This window comes from Palaemon carinicauda, chromosome 37, assembly GCF_036898095.1.
Source record: "Palaemon carinicauda isolate YSFRI2023 chromosome 37, ASM3689809v2, whole genome shotgun sequence".
In the NCBI taxonomy this organism is placed as follows: domain Eukaryota; kingdom Metazoa; phylum Arthropoda; class Malacostraca; order Decapoda; family Palaemonidae; genus Palaemon; species Palaemon carinicauda.
The window spans coordinates 6,684,239-6,699,238 of NC_090761.1; the positions used below are offsets into that span (position 1 = coordinate 6,684,239).

General features: G+C 36.1%; 1 long non-coding RNA gene across 1 annotated transcript in view; it reads left to right on the forward strand.

Annotated features, from left to right (window-relative positions):
• The window catches only part of LOC137628978 (uncharacterized), a 515,070-nt gene that overhangs the window by 5,231 nt on the left and 494,839 nt on the right, over positions 1-15,000 (forward strand). The gene's annotated exons all lie outside the window — the stretch shown is intronic.

The window sequence follows — 15,000 nt, forward strand, 5'->3', positions numbered from 1 at the left end:
GCTACCCGCATGGCCTTGGCTAATTACCAGTAATATACTGCGCAGTCAAATGTCTTGAAAACAGTCATTGCCTGATTTAGTGGCTGCCTCCCAGGCTAAATGCCCTCAGAGGAATGAACAGCAACGAGACGGGATTATCATTATAATTAGGGTGGGGTCCAAGAAGGAAGGGCTGTATCCAAAGGTCCCTGTTTCTGCTTCTGTCTTAAATAAGACGAAGAAATTATTGGTCACAATTTCGCTTTTGCTACACTTAAAGTTGACAAAAAATAGCGAGAGAGAGAGAGAGAGAGAGAGAGAGAGAGAGAGAGAGAGAGAGAGAGAGAGAGAGAGAGAGAGAGAGAGAGAGAGAGAGAGAGAGGTAACCACTAGTAAGCTACAAATTCCTCCTAACAAAGAGGAAAATAAAAAAAAATGCATTATTGTTAAATGCCTACGTCACTCGGGTCACGTTTAACGTTTATACAATCTAATGCCTGTAAGTTTTATAAGTTCAAGTATCCAAAATCAATGTCGCCTATTTTGAATAAATATCATCCCCAGAAGAGTTCGCATTTCTAGGTCCTGACAGAACATTTTGCTGTTAAGTGAAACAAGACAACTAAGGAATAATCCACCACATCGTCGTGACTGTAATAGAAATAACACTGGAAATTATTTTAATTCCATTATATTTCAACTTCTGATCTTTAAAAGGTCTTAGAAGTTTTTCTTCCTTCAACCTCGTTATCCACCTTTTAATACAAGTTGTCTTTTCAGTTTAAACTACCAAAGTTATCGATTACATCTTGATAATCCGATGTTATTCGGAATAGATGAAGCCTTTATGAGAAGTCTTAGGATTGATTTGAATTAAGAATAGTTTATAGACATAGACATTTCTACGTAAGACACTATATCTCCGCCTGGCCTATTATTCTGTTTGGTAGGATTATATATCTGATGTTTTAAATTAAGAGATAAGGGAGGCCACCGATGCATATGGTAAGAATATCTTGATATTTAAAATCACATAGTGTTTAGAATTTCACTTCTAGATCCCAATGTTGCCATAATTTCTCAGTGATATCAAATGTCCTTGATTTATCATTGGTGCAAAGAATCTCTGATTATCATTCCCATTAGTTAGCTAGACTTTTGTTAATTTCAATCTAATTAGAAAGACGATTGTTCAAAATTTAATTGCTCTTGCCGGTTGATTTAATACGATGGTTATTTATTTGAAATTATAGGTGTTATTACAGTACTATAGTCAATTCCTTTCAGTAAGGCAGATTTGCACCGACTCGCAGGGGTGCCCCTTTAGCTAGGAAAAGTTTCCTGATCGTTGTTTGGTTGGACAAGATAATTCTAACCAATGAGAGAGCAGAAAACAAGCTAAAAGGGCACGGCTGCGAGTCAGTTCAAATGCGCGTCATTAAAAAAAAAATAGTATAGTGAGGACCAGGAATTACAGATATCGTATATTTCCTTTTTATCTTGTTTTATGTATTCCTGGATACAGGAGTCTCTTGCTCCGAAGGGCACCTATCATGCCCTTATTTTGGGGCAAGTAACCAAACAGATTGTGTAGGGAGAGAAGCCAGAGATTGGGTGTCTGTGTGTGTGTGTGCGCATGTGTGTAAATCCGGATGAAAAAGAAAGAGGTGTGAGCGATAAACAAAAATACCATCGAAAGGAATTTTATTGTTCGGCCTTGAAGTCAGCGGTTGAAACTCTCTCGAGGGGAAAACAGCAGAATTTATTTCTGCTTGACTGACGTCTGCTACTGCTGCCTCCTGCTCGTTCCTCAGATGTTGTAAGGGAAAGATTTCGCTGTCGAGATTTTGATGTTTTTAATTTTCCATTTTGAAAGAGAACTCAAGTATCCTTCCGAAATGTTTGTGCAAGAGGATATCAGTTCGTCAATTCCTCAATATGATGCGACTTTATTTTTCAAATTCAATCCCATATATGATTGAATAGTAAACTTATCGCCTATCATTCAGGATCCAGAATGAATGATGGCTTTATGTATATATATATATATATATATATAATATATATATGTATATATATATATAATATATATATGTATATATATAATGAGAGTGGTGAGAGACTGGTAGATATGTGTGTTGAACAAGAGATGGTAATAAGTGCTAGCTTTTTTAAAAAGAAAGATAAAAATAAGTATACATGGGTAAGAGTGGCAAATGGAAGAGTAGTAGAAAGGGCATTAATGGATTATGTGTTGATAACAAAAAGAATGTTTGGAAGATTGAAAGACGTGCACGTGTTTAGGGGTATGGCTAACGGTATGTCTGATCATTTTTTGGTGGAAGGAAAATTGGTTGTAGCAAAAGAGTGGGGGAATAGAGTAGGTGGATGTAAAAGGGAGCTAGTGAGGGTTGAAGAGCTAATAAAACCGGGGGTAAAAAGTAAATATCAGGAAAGGTTGAAAATGGCATATGACGAGGTGAGAGTAAGAGAAACTGGTAATTTAGAGGAGGAGTGGAAGTTAGCAAAAGAAAATTTTGTTGGGATTGCAAGTGATGTATGTGGCAAGAAGGTTGTTGGAGGCAGCATGAGGAAGGGCAGTGAATGGTGGAATGAAGGAGTGAAGGTAAAAGTGGAAGAGAAAAAGAAGGCTTTTGAAGAATGGCTGCAGAGTAATAGTATAGAGAAGTATGAAAAATATAGAGAGAAAAAGGTGGAAGTAAAGCGCAAGGTACGTGAGGCAAAGAGGGCAGCTGACCTGAGGTGGGGTCAGGGACTGGGTCAGTCATATGAAGAGAATAAGAAGAAGTTTTGGAAAGAAGTGAAGAGAGTAAGGAAGGCCGGCGCAAGAATTGAAGAGACAGTGAAAGATGGAAATGGAAGGTTGTTAAAAGGAGAGGAGGTAAGAAAAAGGTGGGCGGAATATTTTGAAAGTTTGCTGAATGTTGAGGATGATAGGGAGGCAGATATAATTGCGGTTCCAGGTGTTGAGGTGCCAGTGATGGGAGATGAGAATGAGAGAGAGATTACAATAGAGGAAGTGAGGAGAGCACTAGATGAAACGAGAGTAGGAAAAGCATCGGGTATGGATGGTGTGAAAGCTGAGATGTTGAAGGAAGGGGGTGTGACTGTACTTGAATGGTTGGTGAGATTGTTTAATGTGTGTTTTGTGTTGTCAATGGTACCAGTAGATTGGGTCTGTGCATGTATTGTACCACTATATAAGGGTAAGGGAGATGTGCATGAGTGTTGTAATTCAAGAGGTATTAGTTTGTTGAGTGTAGTTGGAAAAGTGTATGGTAGAATACTGATTAATAGGATTAAGGATAAAACAGAGAATGCAATCTTGGAAGTACAGGGTGGTTTTAGAAGAGGTAGGGGTTGTATGAATCAGATTTTTACAGTTAGGCAGATATGCGAGAAATATTTAGCAAAAGGTAAGGAGGTGTATGTTGCGTTTATGGATCTGGAGAAAGCATATGATAGAGTTGATAGGGAAGCAATGTGGAATGTGATGAGGTTATATGGAGTTGGTGGAAGGTTGTTGCAAGCAGTGAAAAGTTTCTACACAGGTAGTAAAGCATGTGTTAGAATAGGAAATGAGGTGAGCGATTGGTTTCCGGTGAGAGTGGGGCTGAGACAGGGATGTGTGATGTCGCCGTGGTTGTTTAACTTGTATGTTGATGGAGTGGTGAGAGAGGTGAATGCTAGAGTGCTTGGACGAGGATTAAAACTGGTAGGCGAGAATGATCATGAATGGGAGGTAAATCAGTTGTTGTTTGCGGATGATACTGTACTGGTAGCAGACACAGAAGAGAAGCTTGACCGACTAGTGACAGAATTTGGAAGGGTGTGTGAGAGAAGGAAGTTGAGAGTTAATGTGGGTAAGAGTAAGGTTATGAGATGTACGAGAAGGGAAGGTGGTGCAAGGTTGAATGTCATGTTGAATGGAGAGTTACTTGAGGAGGTGGATCAGTTTAAGTACTTGGGGTCTGTTGTTCCAGCAAATGGTGGAGTGGAAGCAGATGTACGTCAGAGAGTGAATGAAGGTTGCAAAGTGTTGGGGGCAGTTAAGGGAGTAGTAAAAAATAGAGGATTGGGCATGAATGTAAAGAGAGTTCTATATGAGAAAGTGATTGTACCAACTGTGATGTATGGATCGGAGTTGTGGGGAATGAAAGTGATGGAGAGACAGAAATTGAATGTGTTTGAGATGAAGTGTCTGAGGAGTATGGCTGGTGTATCTCGAGTAGATAGGGTTAGGAACGAAGTGGTGAGGGTGAGAACGGGTGTAAGAAATGAGTTAGCGGCTAGAGTGGATATGAATGTGTTGAGGTGGTTTGGCCATGTTGAGAGAATGGAAAATGGCTGTCTGCTAAAGAAGGTGATGAATGCAAGAGTTGATGGGAGAAGTACAAGAGGAAGGCCAAGGTTTGGGTGGATGGATGGTGTGAAGAAAGCTCTGGGTGATAGGAGGATAGATGTGAGAGAGGCAAGAGAGCGTGCTAGAAATAGGAATGAATGGCGAGCGATTGTGACGCAGTTCCGGTAGGCCCTGCTGCTTCCTCCGGTGCCTTAGATGACCGCGGAGGTAGCAGCAGTAGGGGACTCAGCAGTATGAAGCTTCATCTGTGGTGGAAATGTGGGAGGTTGGGCTGTGGCACCCTAGCAGTACCAGCTGAACTCGGCTGAGTCCCTGGTTAGGCTGGAGGAACGTAGAGAGTAGAGGTCCCCTTTTTGTTTTGTTTCTTGTTGTTGTCGGCTACCCCCCAAAATTGGGGGAAGTGCCTTTGGTATATGTATGTATGTATATATAATATATATATGTATATATATAATATATATATGTATATGTATATATATATATATATATATATATATATATCATCATCATCATCAGTAGTTGATAGTCCACTGCAGGACAAAGGCGTCAGACTTATCTTTCCACTCCCGTCTGTTTGTGGTCTTTCCATGTCAGTGTATGAAACATAAATTTACAAGTAAATTGATAAAGAATAGTATCAGAAAAAACTAACAATATTTATTTATTTTTTGGGTGAGCAAACGAAAAACGTACAGGTATATCTACAAACGTCTACTTTAACTTCATGCATACACACATACACACACATATATATGTATACCTATATGTGTGTATATATATATGTATATATATATATATATGTATATATATATATATATATATATATATATATATATATATATATATATATATGTATATGTATATGTATATGTATATGTGTAAAGGGCTTTTTATATATATACCTGTACGTTTTTGATTGAGGGGTATCGTGAGCGAGTGTCCTTCTTTCATGTGTTAATCGTTTTTTAATGCCCAGCACTGGAATTGGTAGTTATGGGAATTGTATATGTAAAGTTAAGTAGATTGTATCTTTCCGATGAATTGACAAAATATTTAGGAATAAAATTTTAATATTATCCCACTAACGAAAATTATTCATCTAAAAAGTATTGGTAATCTTTCAATATAAATAGGACAATTTACTACGCTTTCGGTAATAATAGTAGCATTTATTGTGGAACTCTACGGTATCCTCTCGTACGTGTTCATTTTTATGTAGTTCAAGGTAAAATGACACATTTTTCGTCATAGTGGACTATTCTTTTATTAAAATAATTTGAGTCGATAGAAAGTTCTCTTAATATACGAACTAGAAAACAGCTTAAACCTCTTACAATTGAAAGTAGTTCCAGGCTTTTTTCGCCTATACTTATTTCCATTTTAGTATCATGTAACTACCTTTTGATAATAAAATATAATTTCATTATAATACTTGTAAATAAATTCATCATACCTTAATCACATCAAAAGTGAGGTGAAAAGTATGACATTATTATAAACATACCGGAACAAAATATAAGCAGACTTCATGTCAGTTTGTTGGGAAGCAATTCAAGTAATTAAATAAATTACGGTGCCAAGAATTCTAGGTTAATGTTATTGGTGTATGTATGCACGCAACGTATTTTTATATGATGTACCCTGCCAAATACACACACACACACACACACATACATATGTATATATGTGTATATATTTGTATGTATGTATGTATATATATATATATATATATATATATATATATACATATATATATATACATATATATATATACATACATACAGTGTGTGTATATATATATATATATATATATATATATATATATATATATATATATATACACACACATACACGTGTATGATGCTGGTCACGCATAATATACATGACATTTTGTGTTTTAAGATATACAGCTTTGCATAGTCTATTGATAACGAATTCGCTGTATCTTGGATAACACACACACCCTGAGGACATCCTCAAACGCATCTTATCAACTTTGGTCCGTAGCAAAGAAAAATAGATGAATTGTTACCGGCGCATTTATAATCTATTTGCTAAATTTCGAGGGAACCCATGTGCAGTAAACCTACTCAAAATGTCCAGCGGCAGCTTATTGAACCTCCCACAAACACTGTATCATTCACCTCTGTCTAACACGTACAAATGTGCTTTTTGAATATTGATGTGTTTTTTATCCAAGGCGTCTTCGTGATATCCCTTTGAATTTTTTCTTTTTGTGTGTGTGTATTTTAGAATGGCCACCTGAATTATATAATTTTTTTTTTTTGACTTGCATATAGGTGATTTATAATTCTTATATGACCAACCGAACTCAGGACTCAGTGATTTATCCCTTCCCTATTCACTGGTTTTTATACTACTTTTATGCATATTCATATTATTAGTCTTTCAATTTTTCTCATACCTGTATACTAAAAAGTGAATTCATATTTATCGGCTGTAATAAACTTCCTAAAGAATTGTAGATTACGGAAATCTTCCTGCATAGTTATATAGAATCAGTTTTCCAAGGTTCTTCCAGGTTCTTCCAAAGGTTTTGCACATTCAGGATACCTTTTATGATTCGCCTGTTTTCTTCGTTACTCTCATCTCATATATGGTACTTTTAAACCACCAAATATATCAACCGCTTCCAGTCTTCACCCATTTATAGTAGAATACAGTCATTCATCTGCTTGTCTTACCTATACCGTTTTTACTTATCAATCTATAGGTAACGTCCCTACCTAGTGCTCGAAACTCTTAGGTTCGAGCCCAGCTCAGACTCATTAGTGCCTTTAGTGGCTGCAATCTGACCATCCTTGTGAGGTAAAGGGTGAGCTTATTGGTCTACCTGCTGAGTGGTCAGTAGCCATTGCTTGGCCCTCCCTGGTCCTAGACTGCGTGGAGAGGGGTCTTGGACGCTAATCATATATATACATATATATATACATATATATATATATATATATATATATATGTATGTATATATATATGTATATATGTATATATATATGTATATATGTATATATATATGTATATATGTATATATATATATATATATATATATATATATATATATATATATATATAGTCAGCCTCTATGGCATTGTCCTGCTTGCTAGGGCAATGTCATTGTCCTTTGCCTCTGCCATTCATGAGGGGTTTTTAAACCTCTAATCTAGTTTCACCAATTTCTCTTCCTTATAATTAATCACAGCTGTGTCACCTTCTAACGTGAACCATTCCACGAGCAATCACACGTCATGTCCTTATCCCAGAGCTTTGCATATGGGAATAATTCAACTCTGACTTCTCACATCACTCCACCCATTAAAACTTAATTTATCTATGGAGATAATGGACAAACTTTTATCAGATTAATTTCTATAAAAAAAACCTGTCGCTCTCCTGATTGTATATTCTAATTCGTAAAAACTTTTCATAGCTCACTCATCCTCAACATCTGCCACAGCGGGTTCCATTTTCAGTTTATTAACCGTTTAAGAAGTCTATTTTTATTTTCATTCTGACAAATATCACACAACCGTTTTGTAAATAGCTTTTAATGAACTCACCCACTTCCTTACCAAAACCTGTTCCACTCTTCCATTGTCGAACTGCCATTAGTTAAAATCTCAATAAATATCCTTACATATACTTCATCTAGGCTACAATCTTACCTTCCACCCATTATTCAGAATACTTTTCTTTATCTAGATATACATGAACAACCATTAGTACTCGCTTAATGACACTGCCGCCGCCGTGCAGTAACATTTCCTTATTTGTCTCATTAAATCCTGGTGCCTTTCCAGTCTTCAACCTCGTAGTTACACTGGCTACGTCGGTAAGCATCATAAAGAATAATCAATCCATTGGCCTTAAGCATATATATATATATATATATATATATATATATATATATATATATATATATATATATATATATGTGTGTGTGTGTGTGTGTGTGTGTGTGTGTGTGTGTGTATATCCATATAATATACGGTCCCTTTAAACTAGCGAATAGAGAAGTACTAGAATGGCTGTCATTAACAGTCAAAATACTTTTGGCAATAAAGCAATTTTCTATGATAGTGTAATCTTTTCCTTCATTCAAATTTACACATATACCTTCTCTTTGTGTCTGTATACCTCTCTTCGTTTCTCAATTTCCTTTTATTCATGCTTACATTCCATTAAAGAGCCACCAAAGAGAAAGGGAAGTGGGGGAGAGGAAAAACGCAATAGTCTAATTGATAGATGAACAAATAAGTGCAGAGAGAGAGAGAGAGAGAGAGAGAGAGAGAGAGAGAGAGAGAGAGAGATGGAAGTTGCGGAGAGAAAGAGCAATAGACTAATTGATAGAAAAGCAAATAAGTGCTGAGAGAGAGAGAGAGAGAGAGAGAGAGAGAGAGAGAGAGAGAGAGAGAGAGAGGGAGAGAGAAAAGAGCAATAGTCTAATTGATAGATTAATAAATAGGTGCAAAGAGAGAGAGAGAGAGAGAGAGAGAGAGAGAGAGAGAGAGAGAGAGAGAGAGAGAGAGAGAGGATGGAAGTTAGGGAGAGAAAAAGAGCAATAGTCTAATTGTTAGATAAACAAATAGGTGCTGAAAGAGAGAGAGAGAGAGAGAGAGAGAGAGAGAGAGAGAGAGAGAGAGAGAGTGAGTCTAATATATAGGTAAACAGATAGATGCAGAGAAAGAGAAAGATGAATAATTGTATGGAGTAGGAGACATGAATTGAGAAAGAAATGTCGAGATAGAAAGAGAGAGAGAAAGAGAAACAGAGTAAATGTTTTCACGCTAGGCGTCAACTAGCGTGACTCGTAGGCCAATTACACCCCCGGCCATTCCCCAACTCCCTCCTCCCCATCCCCATTGCCTTTGTATCCCTTTTATAACATCCTCTCTTTCCCTCATTATCACTTCCTCTTCCTCTTGTTCCTGTTCGCTCCGGGTAAAACCTCCTCTTATTCCCCCACCTCCCCAACCTGCCCCAGGGCCATTAGCCGAAACTTCTGATGGCTAACACAGCTATCAATAATTAGCCGTTGGCCAGGTGCGGCTAATCTCTGGTTAATTGATATTATTGTTCCAGTTTTCACACCTGTGATCGCTCCCTTGTTTCACACCAGCTGACTGAGGTGTTAGTATTGGCCTTATGGTTGCAGGTAATCATATCATCGGTAATAACTTGGATGATAAGAATTAAAATAATTATCTAAACTCATAATTGTTAAAATTGCTTTGGCAGCAAAAGACTGGTCAGTCGAATTATTATTATTATTATTATTATTATTATTATTATTATTATTATTATTCGTCGTCGTCGTGTAGTAGTAGTTTTTTCTTTTATATTTTTGCATTTCAAATAAGGTGCATCGCTTAATGAAAATCTATTGCGCTAATATAGAAAAAAAAAAAAAAACTATGAAGAAATGAAAATATCTCTATCAAAACTTATGTCCTTTCGCAACCAACTTGATCAGAATAATAAGCTTAACTAATAAAAAAATGATAAGAGTTTAATTATATCAATATATTAGTATCACATTTTACTGTACACTTCTTCCACTCCTTGTATGAACTGTAACATATAATTATTGATGAAGTGTCAAACGTTACGAACACGTTGTGGTGGCCGATGTGGTAACGCCCCTGACTGGTGAACGCCAGAATGGGGTTCGAGTCGTCCTCAAACTCGTTAGCTCCTTTGGTCGTTGCAATCTCACTATCCTTGTCAGCTAAGAAATGCCCGGTTTCGACGAGCCTATGGGTCTATCTGCTAAGTCATAAGCAGCCATTACCTGGCCCTCCTTGGTCCTAGCTTGGGTGCTGATCATATGTATATATAGCTAGTCTCTAGGACACAAAGAATACAATATTGAATTGCTCATGTTTCGTGTTTTGTTACTCTTTAAAATTTGAGTACTTTTCGCATAGAGCACTTTCTGGGAAGGTTCATTATGATAACCCAAGGTGAAAGAAGTCTGATTAATGGAATATTTAACATATACAATAAAAATATCTTCCTTTGTGATAATCACTAGAAATTACGTTTAACACTTGTAGGATAATCATGGAACAATTTTATTATTTTATTACTACTAACTAGGCTAGAACCCCAGTTGGAAAAGCATGATGCTATAAGCCCAAAGGCTCCAATTGGAAAAAAAAGCTCAGTGAGGAAAGGAAACAAGGGACTAAATAAACTACAAGAGAAGTGATAACAATAAAAATAAATTATTTATAGCTCATTAATAACATTAAATTATATCTATCATATATGAAATATAAAAACTTCATAAAAATAAGAGGGAAAGAAATAGTGTGGCCGAGTGTATCCTCAAGCAAGAAAACTCCACCCCAACAGTGGAAGACCATGGTACAGAGGCTATGGCACTACCCAAGACTAGAGAGCAATGGTTTGATTTTGGAGTGTCCTTTTCCTAGAAGAGTTGCTTGCCATAGCTAAAAAGTCTCTTCTACCCTTACAAGCGGAAACTGAACAATTACATCCTCAGTAATGGCCGTATTTCATTCCAAGAAATTAAGAACCAGTTAAATAGCAAGCGGGAAGATTACTGGAAAGGTAATAAAAGGAAAAAAAGCTTTAACAACAATTACGCTACAGTAGTTTGTGTTTGTATCACTCTCCAGATTAAAACAATATACCATAAACATAATTGCATCTGGAATATCGCATGTTTCATAGTTATTTGACTTCATCGTGTGCCATTATCCCCCAATAACAGGAAGGTTTTTTTTTTTTAAAGACAAAGAGGTAGATTAATAGTCGGGTAAATATTTAAACACCTGGTCGCTATGAGGAAAATTTTGCATTACTAGAATATTCTGATGGGTTAGTCATTAGGGAAAATACGACTTTTTAAGGCAAAGAAATTAAGTAAATGAAATACCAGTTGTCAAAGATAACTCGACATTCTAACATACCAATGGTCGCTCGTAAACTTAGGTACAGGATGGAATACAGACAAATATGCAGCGAATTATTGATTGTACCACATGTACTGACCAGTTTTTCAGCTTCAATATATAATTTACAATGGTTTTTTTTTGACAAGCTTTGAAAAGGTTAGATATTATTATTATTATTATTATTATTATTATTATTATTATTATTATTATTATTATTATTATTATTATTATTATTATTTGAATCCTTCTGTAACCCTGTTTGCAAAATTAGAATGCTACAATGCTACAAGCACAAGAGTCCGAACAGGAAAAGCGGTCCAGTGCGAAAATAGAGTAAACTATAAACACTTTAAAGAGAAAATAGAGAATTACAAAACCCAAGAAACCAAATGGTGAATACAGAAGAAACAGCTGAATTATGAAACGAGGCTTATGTTAATCTGCTTAACATAGAAGCATTTGTAACAAGCTGTTACATCTCAAATTCCACCGGTCCACTGTTTGATAAAGAAAATTTCACAATTTGATTACAGCTTGAAAATTAGGTATATTAGGATATACGATTGACTGATTTTGGTTTTTCTGGCATCTTGGCATTTGACATTTAAGAAAAAAATTTTACATTTGAAGTAACTGCATGGCCATATAGGGTGGTAGATACTTTAGCCAGGGGAGATCTGAATCCAAAGATGGTTTAAATTAGGGGTTCCCAACCTTTTTTCTGTCATTTCCCCCCTGCACCTAGTTCAACCATCCAGATTCCCCCCTTCATGCCCCGCCCAGCCCTCATGCCCACTCGCCTGCCTCAGAAATGGGCATGACACTCCAATTGTCCCCTTGAATATTATGTCAGTGAGAAATGATATGATCATATCACAATTGAATGGCTAACAACAAATTTCCGCACGTACTATGTGGACATTTTCCGCTTGTTTTAGTTAGTAGGTAGTGTAATTATTTCCCCCCTGGAAGCTTCAAATTTCCCCCCAGGGGGAAATTTTCCCCAGGTTGGGAACCACTGGTTTAAATTATGAGAAATTTTAGACAATGCACAAAGAGCTAATTGAAATCCGGTACTAGATATCCACGTACAGATCAGGGAGGGATAAGGAATTTGATAGATCTCAAGTTATTGTCTAAAAATATAACATGAAAGTCAACTGTTGAAGTTCAGATGCCCTGTTAAAAATTTGCCGTAAAACGGTAAAAACCTTGGAATAAATTTGCCATATATTTACCGTTTTAAAAACTGATATCTTGACGTTAAGGGGGGGATATTATGGTCACCAGCCCGTAAAAGATGATAACAAAGTAGGGTAAAATTACGGTCGCCGGTATTTTAATGAAATACATCTGAGAGCAGTATATTTTTAAGGGGAATTTCCGATTAAAATTACGGGTTTTTAACAGTATAGGAGAAGAGTATTCAAAACTTAGCTGAATAAAATAAGTAAAACCTTTTCTCATTCCAGACACTAACAGGATATATTTCTCAAAAGTGAATTTCTTATCAAGAAATATACTTGAAATTATAATTGGTTTGCATATATATAAAGAATCATTGGTAAAAAAGGATATGATAGGGAGAGCCCACGGAACTATGCTTTATAACAAACATACTTTGAATTTTGATAGGGCTTAAAGTCAACCCCATGATTTGCACCAGACACTAAGCTAAATCTTTGTTAATGGATTAGGCAGTCATAGATCTATTGTTAGGAGAGTAGTTCGATGCAAAGATATTAGCATAGTCAAACAATTTGTTTTTAAGGCTAAACTATAGATCATACATTTCTCTTATATGATGAAGAACAAGTGTCTGATCATATATATATATATATATATATATATATATATATATATATATATGTGTGTGTGTGTGTGTGTGTATACAAATATATACATATGTATATATATATATATATATATATATATATATATATATACATATGTATATATATGCATATATATATATATATATATGTGTGTATATATATGCATATATATGCATATATATATATGCATATATATATATATATATATATATATATATATATATATATATATACATATATTTCCTGTCACACTCATGGGGAGAGGGAGTAGGCGCCCCAAGAGGTACTCTCTGAATCCACACTCAAGCAAATTGCCTAACCAGCGGGATGTAGTTACAAAGAGGGACGGGGGGTGAGAAGGGTTGAATCTGTGTTTGTGTGTGTACATGTGCGGGTGTATGCATAAATATCTAAATATTTAGATTAATTCCCTGTAGTCACTATTGTGCCATATAACAACTAATCATTACAATCGATTATTAAAAATTTGGTGATATTAAAATGATCCATTACTTCCATTCTATTTAAGTTTGAATAAAACCTCATGACGAACATGTTTAAAAAAAATCTCACTAGAATCAAGACCTGATATACGAACTTCATTACCAGAGTCAGGCGATTTCTAAGCAATACTAGAAATTGTAAGAAGAGCTTTATGAGTTCCAAGGTCCTTATGAGAACCAAACGCCAGAATAAGGAATAGGCGACTACTATTAGTAAAAGGATTCAGGCATTTTAAGAAAAGGTATTCAAAGCCCTTAGATAATATTCGAGTTTTGGGAGTTTGGCAGAGCTAGATTACCACAACCTCATTTTCTTGATGGATAAATATTACCAATTCTCTGGGATTTCCTAAATTGTTGTAATTAACTTGAGAAAAACAACAATATGGAAGCTAAGATGTCAGCGGCCTATAAAAAGTAATGGACCTACAACATATTCTATATTTACACCTCCAGAAGCATTAAGGCCGAGCAAAAGATTTCTAATTTTGCGGAAAAGTCAAGACGAGCAACCCAGTTTATCTTCAGGAAAACAGAAATGCGTTAGGCTGAGTTTCATCGCTGAGTTTAGGGTCAAATACATCAGCCAAACCGGTTGTCTTTTCACTTGGACAGTAAATGACCGCCATCTTGTATAAGCAAAGGAAGAGCTATTAATTTTGCTCCATAAAATGTAGATTTAATGATAGCCCACCATTTTCGTGCTTGAGTTGTATCAGAAAGAGTTTCTTCTTTAAGTGTCAAATTATTTTATCTTTAGCGAAAGCACAAACTATTTGTGTATTAAGTTCAGATGAATATTGTAATTCCAAGTCTAATCTAATCTATTCCTAAGCTTCGTGTTTCTCATTAGTACCTCATTAGTGGCCGATATGATAACGTCCCTGACTGATGGACGCCAGACTGGGGTTCGAATCGCATTCAAACTCTTTATTCCTTGTGAGCTAAGGAAGGGGGGGGGGTTTGGGGGAGCCTTTAGGCCTATCTGCTGAGTCCTCAACAGCCATTGCCTTGCTCTCCTTTGTCCTAGCTTGGGTGGAGAAGGGGCTTGGGCCTTGATCGTATGTATATACGGTCAGTCTCTAGGGCATTGTCCTGCTTGATAGGACAATGTCACTTACCCCTGCCTCTACCATTCATGAGCGGCCTTTAAAATTTAAATCGCAATTAAACTAGGCTTGGTCAGAAAATGAATATGCATATCAATTATCCTGAAAATAATTTCAGTCAAAAGAATACCTTTCTCCTCATCGGTAAAACTGTTACAAATATAAATGGAACTTTGAATTTATCAATCGTACAGCATCCTCCGGGAAGCTCCAGGTCCTCGGAGTGGGAGGCTTATCTATTCTGGCTTT